Source organism: Coloeus monedula (genome assembly GCF_965178545.1).
Source record: "Coloeus monedula genome assembly, chromosome: 8".
NCBI classification, from domain to species: Eukaryota; Metazoa; Chordata; class Aves; order Passeriformes; family Corvidae; genus Coloeus; species Coloeus monedula.
In genome coordinates, this window is record NC_138788.1 from 8,106,119 (window position 1) to 8,119,604 (window position 13,486).

Consider the following 13,486-nt stretch of genomic DNA (forward strand, 5'->3'; position numbering starts at 1 on the left):
GCAATGGTCCTATGCAAGGGGCTGAGGGCATGTGGGTCAGTTTTGGTGGAGTGACTTAAGGAAAGTGGGGTTCTTTGGGGGGTTGCAGACCTCTCACATTCCTCTCCTGGCTAATGTAGGAACAGGTTTGCTACAAAAAGTAAGAGGAAAGTGCTGTTGACACCTAATTCTATGGAGAGCCCATGGCCACTGGTCACTTAATCACCTGTCAACACCTTGCCAGATAGCAGGGGGAGGTATAGTTTTACACCTGTGGGGGAGCTCAGCAAATGCTCATTTTCTCTCAGAGGCTGCATGTTCCCAAGGAGAAAATATTCGCAGTGTCAAACCCTCTTACTGTCTAAGGCCCCAGGCCTGTGGGTGTGGTTTGGGTTGGCTGGCAGTTTTTCAGTGCCTCAGCACCCCTGTTCAGAGCAGTGAACATGGCTCAGATGGCAGGACTGTCCACAGCCCGTAAGTCAGGTGCACCTACTTCCTGCTTTTTGCAGCATAGGAGAAGTTTGATGGATTGCCTTTGGTTCACACAGTAAACAGATCCCATTAAAATCACTCTTCTGAATCTAATGTTTTTCTAATAGATTGCTTTCCTCACATCTCAACATATTTAACTCCTACTAAAGAGTTCAGGCCTCTTGGGAGGCCTTGCTGTTATTTGGCATCTTCTTAGCATGAACAGAAACACAGATCTTACAGGGACAGAACTTCCTCTGTACTGGAGCGGTTTTGTCAGATGCTATTCATGCCTGAAATGGGAGGTTTAATCGGGTCTCCTCATTCTGAGAATCAGATTGAAGAGATAAAGAGCTTATCCCTTTTCCCTTGCTGCAGCCTTGCTGCATTCCTGAGCACTGTCTTCCTTGTGGGTTCCCGTTACCCTGCACCAGAGGCAAAGCCTTGCAGCAAATGCACACGAGAGGGGCCATGTGCCAGCTCTGCTGGAGCCCTGCAGGCAAGCAGCTGGAACAGAGTCACTGTTCCTTTTCCTCTCCTCCTCCCTTGCTGGAAAAATACCCATTGAAATCCATGTCTGGCAGAGGGTTGGTGCCTGGACTACCAAGATGTACGGCAAGGGAGATGGATTGCTAAAACACAGCCAGGAGGCAGATAGGGGCTTTAACAAGATGTAAAATTGTTTGACATCTTGGTTGGGGCTGAAGGACCTCTAGCAGCACAGCACTGGGGACTGGCAGAGCTCAGCAAATGCTGGTGTGTGTCACCCTTGGTTCTACCATTCCTTCCAGGTAAAGAAAGAAATGCCTCAGGTGAGAGGGATTGGGAACCTCAGTGGCGAATCCAAGAGACAGACACATCTAAGAGCACTGTTCTCTCTGCTGCACTCAGAGCTCAGCCATCATCCTGGGCAGACCCTACTACTACAGGCTTTGAAAGTGTTGTTTGTTTGTTTGTTTGATTTGAAGAGAAACCTAAAAGACGTAATCACCATACTGCCTCTATCTCTGTTTTAAGCAGCAGCAGAGATGAGTCGATTACACCAATCCCCCTCAAAGTATGGAGCTTACAAGAGAGGTAAACAATTATCCAAGGATTTTTTAATCACAGCAAAGTTAATTCCCTCCCTTCAATTTCTTCATTAAAGCAATATTTTTATTTCCTGGTTTAATCAGGTTTACTCTGTGCTGATGTACTGTTTATCTAGATTTCACCTCCACAGGGTTGCCTTGCTGTTCTGTATGTCTAGCAAGTGAATATTTATCCTGAGATTTAATGTTTTGAAGACTGAATCATCAAACCACAGCTTCCATGTGTTCAGTGTAGCATCCTAGCCCCATCAGTGTTACACATGCTTCACTCCAGGCAGCAGCTCAAACAGAAAATAGATTATTCGGACTGAATGTCAGAGGACAGCAAGTTTCCAGATTTGATTACTTCCAGAACTTGATTACTCATTGATGCCTTTGTAGAGGCAGCATTCTGAGGGATGGTTTTCATGTAAATACTGTCTCCTTCAGAGTCCTGGGGGCTTTAATAGCTCACCTTCTTCCAGGTGGAAAACAATGCACTTGGTTTCTGTTTTTCTGGTTTCTATATGTAATAAGGAAAATAGAAAGAGTGATATTAAAGAGAAAGAAGGTAGAAACCACAGAAGATCTCAGAATGAAAAAAAAATTATGAATTTTAAAATGAAGCTCCAGATGTGTGTTGATTAAGTAGCAAATATCTCAAGAGCCAGGAATTCATTGTTCATGTGCAGATCCAGAAATGCTGAGATGAAAATCAAGAGATTGCTTAGCAAATGCCTTGCACCAGGTCAGTGGATTTGGTGTTATGATCTGTTTTGTTGTCAGCATTTTAATCTGATGCTGAATTTTTTTGCTGTTATTCCACAGGAATCTGCTGCATGAGCAGTGTGGAGGGGGGCACATGGGTGTGCAGGCTGGTGAGTGTAGACAGCAGTTTGATTATGCTCAGGAGAGATTCATGTGGCTGCAGTGACACAGCTCTAACCAGCTGCCAGCCGATTCCACACTCCACAATCCCCCAGGTGCATGAAGATGCCGTGGGATCTGGAGTCCCACTGAACAATTGTGGTGGTTTCTCTCCTTTCCCCTCATTCATGCTGTGACTTTGACAGTTTCATCAGGCATCAGAGAGATCTCTGATGAGCAGGGGAAGGCAGAGGAACTCCAGAGGTCTTTACAGAAATCATTCAGATCTGTATGCTATGCCTGAGTTCATTCTGGATCTGGTTTCCCTGTCTGAATGATGCACGGATAAGTAACAAGTATCTCCCTAGAACCCAGTTTATGTGGGCAAAATCTGAGATAATAATGCTGTCCTCCTCCAGAAGGCAGCTTGAGAAAAAGAAAACAACCAACCAAACCACAGCCTTATAATAAGCAGATTTTTTAAATTATACCTTGATTTGCCATTCCTTCTTTCCCAGTTTTTTGGTTGAACACTTTATCACCCACACATCTATTAATTTAAAGTTATCTATTTGTCTGCTAATTTCTTCACAAAAATCTTTGCAAGAAGTAGATTAGAATCATCTTATTATAGATGCTGGTTAGTGGCATAGTATCTCAAACTGAATAGCTTTGTCCTTTTGACGGAGTCTGTCTTCTGACTCAAGGCTATGTGTAGCTGCTGTTGAGAAAGCAAAAAGGAAACTAGATTCCACTGATTGTTTCAATGTAACTGCTAAAATATACAGCTAGAAACCAAGGGAAAAGCTTTCATTTTCTTCAGAGATCCGGAAATCAGATATAAAGAATGAAAAGGTACTTTTCAGCTTTAAATGTGCTTTTTCTGTTCTGATGTGTCACTTGACAAATGTCAAAATGATGTAACTGCAGTGGAGTTTAAAATCAGGGAGCCACTGAGTGGTTTGGTACAGCAGTAATTGTTTCCTTTTCAAGTTCTTACAGATAATTATCATGAGTGACAGCAATAAGTTTTAGCGGAGATACCAATTGCCAGAAGGGTTATATCATGACCCTCTCTAATGATGATGTTGGACTGGTGAGGTTCAGTTCAAAATGATACAGTGTAATTGCTGTTTACCCCAGTGGGTGTGCAGGACAGCAAATCGGGAATAAAATGCTGAAGAGAAAACCAGGGTTTTTTGAGCTCACATTCTGTTTAACAGAAAGATTGCTTAGAACAAGAATCCACAGGCTCCTGGATCAAACCCAGTGCCGAGCAGAATAAAATCTCGATTGAAAACTAAAATTGCAGTTCTCAACTGTATGCTGATCGTTGCATTTTAAAACCAATTCCACCAAAAAAATTCCTTAGATGGAGCTGCTCCTGCGACGGACAGCACTGGTTGCACCTGAAAGCTGCAGAGCTCTGAGGTCAGCATGGTACCCGCCCACTTCTCACTGCTGAGCTCTGGGAAGGGCTTTGCACTCTAGAAAAGCCTTGTTGAAAGAGGTGTCCCCAAACCACTTTCTCAGGAAGCCTAAAAGTCAGCACCTGTCAAATATGAGGAAAGAGAAATTACGTGCTTAAGGCCATTAACAGCCCACAACACAGATAAAATAACAAGAATTAACAACGCTGAAAGCAGGATTAATCTTAAATAGAGGGTTAAAAGTGGCAATAAACACGCTATTTCCCACTGACTGAAGTGATCAAGTGAAGAGGGGGAAAAACTTGCTCTGCGTCAAGTTCTTCCTAATCAGGGCAGATTCATTACAGCTGGCTCCAAATTACAGGGAATTGAGACAGGTGATCTTGTTACTCTGTTGCTGAGGGGATCTGCAATTAGGGCCTAGGGCAATGTATTGGCTATTAGTGTATTTTTAAGAACTATGTCTTCTACCACACTGCACGCCTGGCTACATGCACGAATATTAAAGTTGCATTGAGGAGAGGGCAGCACTGATGCAACAGGTGCAATCAATTCTCCTGATTGTGTAAGTTATTAGGGACTTGCCGGTTCTTTTGGGTGAAAGGTCAGGGTGGAGGGGAAACAGCTGTACCTTGTTTATTAATTAGTGGATGATGATTAGGGGAGGAGATGAAAAGCCAGCAGAGCGCTTGCCCGAGGGCTGGTGTTGGCAGGTGACTGGGAAAGGGTGAGTACTTTTTTTAGGAGGCTTTTTGGTGTTACCTTGTCTGGACTTTTTTTGTTTGATTTTTTAAAATAATGTCTAAGTAATAGGCTAGATGTATTTACCAAGTGTAAAGTATCACTGCGAGGGGGGCTGAGAGTCTAGGGTCTCTTTTTTTTTTTCTTGTGAAGAGAATGCTGTCTCCTCCCGTAATTGGAAGATCTAATTGCTGATGCCAAGTGTTGCTGGAGTCTGTATGATGGCAGTCTGTCTGCCCTCAGGAGGGTCTGGGAGCCTTTGTTTTGCTTTTTTACTGTGAAAAATGTAGATTAGTTTTCTGCCTGTGGCTTCCTTGTGCTAGCAAGTTGTGGTCCCTCCCTCCTCTTCCATGGTGGCTTTTCTTTTCTCCCTGGAGTTACCCCAATCAGCAGTGACTGTGTTGGGCCTCTCAGCCCCAAACTACTGCTCTTTCCAGGGCTGTTGGGATGAGAGAAATGAGATACAGCACTAGCTGTGATCCCATGAGCCATTTTTTGGTTTCTTAGAACACTTTAAACTTCTATTCGTGTTTGAAAACATATTTTGGCAGACTTGTGGGGAGCAGGGGCTGCCTTAGTAGATGGAAAATACTGCTCGTTTAGAGTTCTCCATCACAGCATCCCTGAGCACCCTGTGCTGCTAACACACTAACTGGATTCCATATGAGTGCAGCTTTTCTGTGTGGAGATTTAGGAAGCATAGCATGAGAGATAATTAGAAGAGATTAAGATGCAAGATACAAGGAAATTAGCGTTTCTGTCTAATAGAAATAAAATTGTTCAGATTAAACTGAAGAACTATTTGTTGTAGGGTTGTCACTAATTTATTATTCTGAGAGAAAAATAAGCTCCCAAATTTCATATAGTGCAGTACTTGGCTTGCTGAGCACTTTCCATAATGACTCATTTGTAGTAGTCTCCTGGTGCAAGGAGGGGAGGATGATGCTCCTAACTAGACATGGTCTGTCGTTTCCTGTATTGGCAATTGTTTTGTAACTCATAAGTTGCAGATGGAGGACTTGAAGTACTCGGCAGCTTTGTGATAAAAGGGGGAAATGTAATGCTTTTATGAAAATAACCTTGAAGGTAAATGAAAACCTACATCCATCCAAGTGCAGGTCTAGTAAATGTTCCCTTGGCGCACATCACAATAGAAACATTTAAGCAAGCTGTATAGCAAAAATTGAAAGAAATATTAAGTGTCTGAAGTCACGGTATTACCTCACTTTTTGCAGGGCTATTTTTGTGTCAAGTAGGTTGATTTTCATAGTTTTAGTTGCTGTCTTGGTAGTGGAGCAGTTGTCTTGTCCTGTGGTCAGGTGGAGAAAACACAACTGCAGAGATACAGGGCTTTTTCTATGTAAGAATATTTAATTTCTTTTCAACTTTATAACTATGTGTGCTATTATGTAACTATGAGCATTCAAAATGTTTCCCTGTACTGCCTCAATTGCATTACTTATTGTCATTTTGGAAAGGCAGATCTGACCCTCTGGGCTTTTTCTTTAGAAGTGATTTATTTACAGCTGGCTATTAATGAACATGAGGAGATTTCAAGAAAATTTGAGAGGCAGGGGCTTAGGGCAGTGGGAGAAGAAGGAACAAGAACCCAATAATGGGACACTCAACTGGAGGTGGTGTTTTGGATGTGGGCCCTTTCTATGGCTGTTAGAGTGGCAAGAGGTGTGTGTACATATGCATATAATGCCTTAAGATCCCTTAAGCAACCATGGTGTGAAATAGCCTGACTCAGGCAGGTAATAGCTGAGTTTATTGGTGCTAGAATGGGAAACTTGGCCTGAAAGTAAGGATGGAAAAGTCCATTCAAGTTTCTGCCTCAGTACCTGAGAAAGTGCCCTGTCCCTAATGTAGAGGACAGGTGACTTGCCCAGTAATTCTCCTGCCATGAGAACTTAGTTGTGGAGAAAACCTTGGAAGGGTGCCTGGTCTGAAAAAAGTTTAAGGACAGGGCCCTGTAAACTGGATTTATGGCTCAGGGTCTGGGAGACTCTGTTAGCAGCCTGAGGGCTCCCAGAAATGTGTGGGCAGCCCCAGGGCCTTCAAGGACAGAGGTATGGGGAAGGCACAGGTGTTTTCCTGCTCTCTGGACACTGAGGGGAATCACTGCCAGATCAACATCGATTGTAGCTTTGTGGAGAGGAAAGGCATTATGAATTATCAGCTCGATGCACCATCCTGGTCCTATATTAGCTTCTTCTTTTAAGTGATGCAGATGTGAATTAAAGAAGGAAAGGGTCACTCCAAAAGCAGGCGCAGTCTTTTACCTTTCATCCCACAGCAATGTCTCTAGAAAGGACATTTTCTGTGTTTCTGTATGTTATCTCTACTAAGTTAAACTTTCAAAAGCCTATGGACAGGTGCTTAGACACAAACATTTCATACAGTGCTTTGGGTTGGATGACTTAAAAGTCATCTGGTTAAAACCCTCCTGCCATGGGGAAAAGGTGGAAGCATTCTAAAAAATAAGGAAGAGCACCGTGCTCTTGGCAGTGGGAATGCCTTTCCTGACTGCTGTTTCTCTCCTCATTCAAAAAACCATGACTCTCCAAAGCTTGTTTCAGAATTGCTACTACCCAGCACAAGTTGAAGGTAGGTCTGCCTTTCCAAAATGACACTAGGTAGTGCAATTGAAGCAGTACAAGGCAACATTTTAAATGCTGGTATTTAAATAATGGCACATTTAGCTATAAAATTGAAAAGAAGTAAAAATTGACTGTCACACAAAGCTATCCCTTTAAGGTTGAATAATAATGAAGTGAATGACTTGTGTGAGTGGTGGTAACAATACAATGTTAGCCATGATTCCATGGCAGAGTTAAGAGACATTTCCATATATTTTTGCTAGGAATACCAAGGCATCTTCTCTGAAGCTAAAATGAATAGAGGAAATTACAAAACAAAACTGATAATATATACATTAAAAGATCTGAGGTGCTATCAAGTCAATGTCTCCTCCCACAAACTACTACTGCACAGAAATAATACATATGAAAATGATGGGGTTTTCTTTTTTTTCTTCTGCCAAGTTCCCGGGGAATGAAAAGTGAAAATAGTCTTCATTGATACATATGGAGGTTTTGAAGCAGCTGTAAGGACTCAAAATGGCTTGTGCAGGGTTTAAGTGTTGCCGTGGGCCCATAAATTTCTGTAAATGGACGTGGCCCTAACACTGGAAGATGTGGTCCCAGTAAGAGAGATGAATGTTAGCAATAAAAGTTAATTTTGTCAGCATTAAATTCTTATGTCTTATTGATAATAGTAAATTCCCTAATAAGAACAATGATGAGATTTAGTATCTCTCAGCAGCCAATGCTCTCATGGCCATCATTGAAATGGCCATGTTGGTTATAACACTAGGAAATATTTAGAAGACAGAAATGCAGTGGAGGGTGAAATTTTTGTGTAGATAAAGTGCTCTAGAAATCACACAAATGTTTTTTGACTGTTCTCAGTTCCTTGGTATCAGGATATTTGGACTAAAGTGATTTCTAGTGGCTTATGATACCTTCTGGGTCATCATGCTGTTAGGATCTCTCTTACTATCTTGGCAGATTCTCACAGAACTGGGCCCACTTCTAATTTCAGTGACCTTGGATGTGTGTGTGGGAAATGCACTCAAACATTAAACTACGTTTCTAGGTAAAAGACTGAGATGCTGGAGCCTAGTTGCAGTACTAGGTTTTCATGAAGATCTTATTTTAAAATAAATCAGGCACTCATTTTTCTTAGAAAGCAAGGCAAAGCACTTGTTGCCTTTTGTTTCCTTTCCTCAATTGCTTGTACAGCCTGTTTTCTGTAGAATTTAAATGGTAGCACTTATATTACTTTCTTTCCAGTACTAGTCTCAAAAATAAAATTAAGTGTTGTGACTTGAGCTCAGGCTTAGATGGTGGCTCTTAAAAATATGAGCTTGGGTGCAGCCAAGATGAAGTATTTGCTTTCAAGAGAGTCCATCTTAGAAAAAGGTAAGGATACTTAAGAGTAGCAGATAGCAGAAATCTGCATTTAAGTAGACTCATGATGGGGCAGATTACATGTGTTTTCCTCTGTGTAAAGCTTGATATTAGTTTTTTTCATGGCTTAAATCTGAAGTTTTGTGATGGAGGGTTAGTGGGTACCTGCAGGAATCAGGATGATTTACTTGGTTATGAACTGGATGTTGTATTGGTGAGGGTGAGGGGCAGGACCAACAAAGGGAATTGTCCTGAAGCCCTGAAATTAAATCACATACAGTTCCCATGTTCTTTTTTTCAACAAGATCCTAAGCAAAGGGGATTGATGAATTTAATTGGACCATGTATGTATAGAGCTTGAAGGCTGAATTATGTGGTGTTTTGAGATTTTCTTTAGTGCTGCTCATATATATTCGATTTATGTAATTGGGATTGAAGTGGGTGTACTTTCTGACAGCACGCTCTCCAAACAGCAGCACTGTTTTGGGACCCTGATAAAAATGAACCAAATGTCGGGAATTTTTCTAAACTTTGAGTTTATAATGAGGGGAGAGAAGGAAGGTCAATGCCTTGTGGGTCCTAAAAGCAGCCAAAATAAAACCACTTTTTTTTATTAGTCTTGCTTGAGAGCAGAACCTGCTGCTCTGGTCAGCTCATGTCTGTGGCCAGGGACACCTCCTGACCTGTGGCCATGGAGGCAGAAGTGCCACCATCTCGTGCCTCTGCAGGTGTGGCTGGGCAGCGGCTCCTGCCAGTGTCACCTCCCTGAGGGCTCTGAGGGGTGCTGGGAACCTGCACACAAGTGGAGCTGGGCAAGAGGGAGGAGAGGGGAGTGTGTGTTTTGGTTTGTTTTTGCAGTGCAGGGGGTGCCAGGGGTCCCTGCTGTCCCTGTGGGGCTCTGGGAGAAGGTGGGTTTGTGGCATTGGTAAAACTGTGTGCCAGGGCTCTGTGGGGGCACCTGGAGCAACAGGGGTCAGGGGCCCTGAGACAGGGCTGTCCCCACCTGTGGGATCCTGGAGTGCTGGACTGGGAGTCCTGGGGCTGGCTCTGGGGTATTACTCCACGATTTCCTTTACCAAAAGGGTGGCCAAGCAGTGGGACAGGCCGCACAGAGAAGCGGTGGAATCATCATCCCTGGAAGTGTTCAAAAATGTGTGGATGTGGTGCTTAGGGAAATGGTTCAGTGGTCGACCTGGCAGTCTTAGGTTAATGGTTGAACTTGATCTTAGAGGGGTTTTCCAAACTTAATGATTGTGTGATTTCTGGGGAGCAGTGTGAGGTGAGAGGGTGCTGTGGGACAGCAGGGCCAGGGCAGATGGTCTTTGGGTCCTGCCACAGTGCAGCTGCTTTTGAATCTGAACTGGTTCAAGCAGCTCCTTTTATTATTTCCCTCAGTTAACATTCACTTACAGGCTTCTTCAGATGCTGCAGAGCAAGTCAGTCATGATGAACTGCTACAAGGCACAGGAACAGTACAAAATATCAGGAAAAAACAGTTTCTGTGACAGGAGTGGAACATGAAGCTCTGAAAATATAAAAGGGTAGCATCAAGTGTCAGAAATAATACTACTTTGAACTTTACAGACCTAGAAATTTTTCTGTAAGTCAAGCTGTTTAGGATCATAAACAGTTATTCTCAGTACTGCTGGAACCGCTGTCACACTCCTATCATCATTTTGATGTCTGTCACGCATCAGAAGGCAAACACAATTACATATCAAGAGTATCTCAGAGCTGTTTAAGAAGTCAATGTTAGTCACAGGATGCTTTTGATGCTCCTCTTCTCCTCATGACTGTAGAGTTCTAAGTGTAGTGAGGATGTTCTAGTTAAGGTTTGAGAGATGGTTGTTGGAGAAACAGGGCAGACACTTCCACTTACATGTCTAACAAATGACAGAGTCAGTGACCTCTTGTCAAACTGTGGGGAGATGATCAGTAGTACTGTGGGCTCTGGGAATCTAAGCTGAAAAGGTAACATTCTATTTTGGAAGAAGTAAAGTTTTTTAAATGAGCCTTGTGTTTTTTGGGTCATGTTTTGTAGTTACCATGCATCAAACCACCCCTGGTTTGGATTCTGTTCCAGTGATGCAGCCCCCTGCAAGAGAGGCTGCTTTGCCTCAGTAATTTTGTTTTGTGGTTTGAAGGAAAAGGGCTCCTATGGTATTAAAACTTCTTCCATGCATGCTCATGTTTATGTGCTGATGTAAGACAAACAGAACTGCCCTTTCATCTTGGCTAAGGGTGTGTGTGCAACAGGTGCACTGTGTTGTACTCAGTCTATTGTTTTAAAACTTGGGGGCAGAAAAGGCAAGGACAACATTAAGTCTGTTTTGATTATTAGGCTACAGTTGTTTCAAAGGGACCTTTTGAGAACCTTAATGTGTTGAAAATCCTTGAGAAGTCTACAGCAGTCCTTGGTATATTTCCCTCTGCCTCTCTTGCCCATGCCCTTCAAAACCAAGTCCTACATCTTGGTGTTGAGATCATCAGTGGTGATCAGATGCTGCTATTATTGCTGTGTTATTCTTTGGGATTGTTTCATCAGTGTGTAAAGTCAGGCTGCTATCTTTCAAATGTTTTCAGCGCCTTTTTTGTACACAAGAGTCCCTTCAGAGACAACAGAATGGCTTGGCAACTGCAGTGCAGCACATGTAGAAGCACTTACAGAATGAGCCCATCAGTGTCATTAATATGCAAGATGGAAAAGCAGATCGTGAAAGCTCAGTGTGGAAAGAGCAATGCGAGAAGAAATACATTCACATGAAGAAATATTTCATACACAGGAAGCAATGTTGCACAGAAACAGGCGATGCTCCAGTAGTGGGGCTTCAGGAGTGAAATTGCCAGGTATTTGGAGAACCCACTAATCCTTAGCAGTTCTACAGACACAAGAAAATTTCCTTAGCAGTGTTGGGTTTTCAGACTGGCGTGATGGATCATTTAAGCTTTGGTGAACTCCTTGTATTTGTGAGCGAGTTGGAGTTGTAAGTATTGATCTGGATCTTTTTGTTCTGTTGGGTTTAGTGCTGTGTGCAGAGGAGAGAAAGAACAGTGAACTAGGTACTAAAAAAATCCAACACTGAGGGTGACTTTTGGGAGGAGTTTGAAGCAGGATGTCAAAAGGTTTATTCAGCTAAAAGTAAAATATCAAATAATATGAGAGAGATGTGTGGTCAGTCTGCCAGAGGAATTTCCAGAGAAGGAAAAGGAGAATGGATTGTGGTTGGAATACTATGTTTTGATCACTGGATATAATCAAATCTTCCTGATTTAGCTTGGGTTATTTCTCACACCAGTAGTTGTCTCCTTCCTTCTTGCTACCTCCTTTATTTTTACTTGCTTTTTGATGGGGAAACTTTTTTTTTTGTTTTAAATAAGTGATCCAAAGACTGGACCATGTCTTTGTGAGGGAAGTGTGCAATTCACTTTAGTCTTTAATACTTTCCTCCAAAAAGGTTGTAACAGCTGTAGTATTTGAAAGCAGATTTAATAATGAAGAGTCAGTGTATCATGATGCATTCCTGAGAAGGAAGTAATAACTAAGAAAGGTTTCTGTTGGAAACCTGGAAATGCTGTTATATGCCAGTGTGCTGACGTGGGATGTGCACTCACTTTATGGCTGTTACGTTACTCATGTACATAGCAATAAACGAAGCTTTTTTCCCTGCTGTAAATCACATATTTACAAGCACAATACAATAATGCAGGTGACTGATAGTTTGAGCATAGCTTTTGTTGGCTGTTGCTAAAAAAAAAAAAGGCCAAAGAAATAAAACTGAGCTCAGTCTGATTGAGGTGCTTCCTCTCGTGGCTGGCACAGCCTATGGACTCTTTATGCCACCATTTAGCAAGTTTTCTGGCCAACCACAGAAAGAGAAATCAGCTCCAGCCAGATTCCCTCAAGACTGATAAAATCAGAAGTTTTTCACCCAACAGTAGGTTATAAGATGGGCAGATGTAACCTTGGCTGTTCCACCAAACACAGAGATGTGAAATGGAGTAAGGTGACTTCCTTCTTTTCTCTGTTTGATCCCCTAGTTGTTAATGAATGCATGGAAATAAATGCTGACTACAAAACAAATCCTCTGAAATTTGGAAATTTCACCTCACCAATGCTGCACTTTTGTTGAAGCAGGAAAAATAATACAGAAAAATATTGCATTTCAAGGCAGTAATTTTATCTGGAATGATATATGTAATATAGGAGACAAAGATGAAAGGGTTAATCAGTGTTCTGCAGACACAGCTGATTAAGCAGCTCTACTGTCAGCAGAACTAAAGTCAGATTTCCATATTGAATATATATTGTGGTTCAAGTTTTCTAGTAACAACTAAAACATGTTTTGTTTGGAGTTTCAGTAATGTCTCTTCCTTGCACGGAGTCCAAGATCTGCCTATCATGAATTGAGCTCACATTACAGCCTTTCAGGAGGTAATTATTAGGAATTACCTCCTTTGCTGGCTGTAGTTCCATTAAATGTTTAAGTATTTAACCTTGTCAGATCTTGTTGTCAGATTTAATTGAAATTAGTAATTGGATTCAGGAGATATCCTGTCCCTTGGTCTTGTTATGGAGTGGCTGAAAACATTTGTTTGTTTGTTTCTGTGACTGGCCAAATGGCTCTAATATTCACAGCAATATCCTGCAACAGGTAACTTCAGGTGCCAAAAATAACAGGCTCCATTTTAACCAGATTTTTCAGTGATCTCTACTAAGCCCTGCATGTGGAGGAAAATGTACAGTAAGATGCAGGTTATTGCTCCCAATGCAATACCTACAAGCTGTATTATTCTGGTACAATTTAATAGTTTTCAGTTTTGTCTGCTGGGAGAGCTTATTGAGATAGTTTTGGTTTTTGTGAAAGTCCCAGGAAAAGGCAGCTGTACAATGTCACTTGTCATACTTAAGCATAATGAAATGCTGGCTGGAGTGTTGCAGTGGCAAGGATAGAGC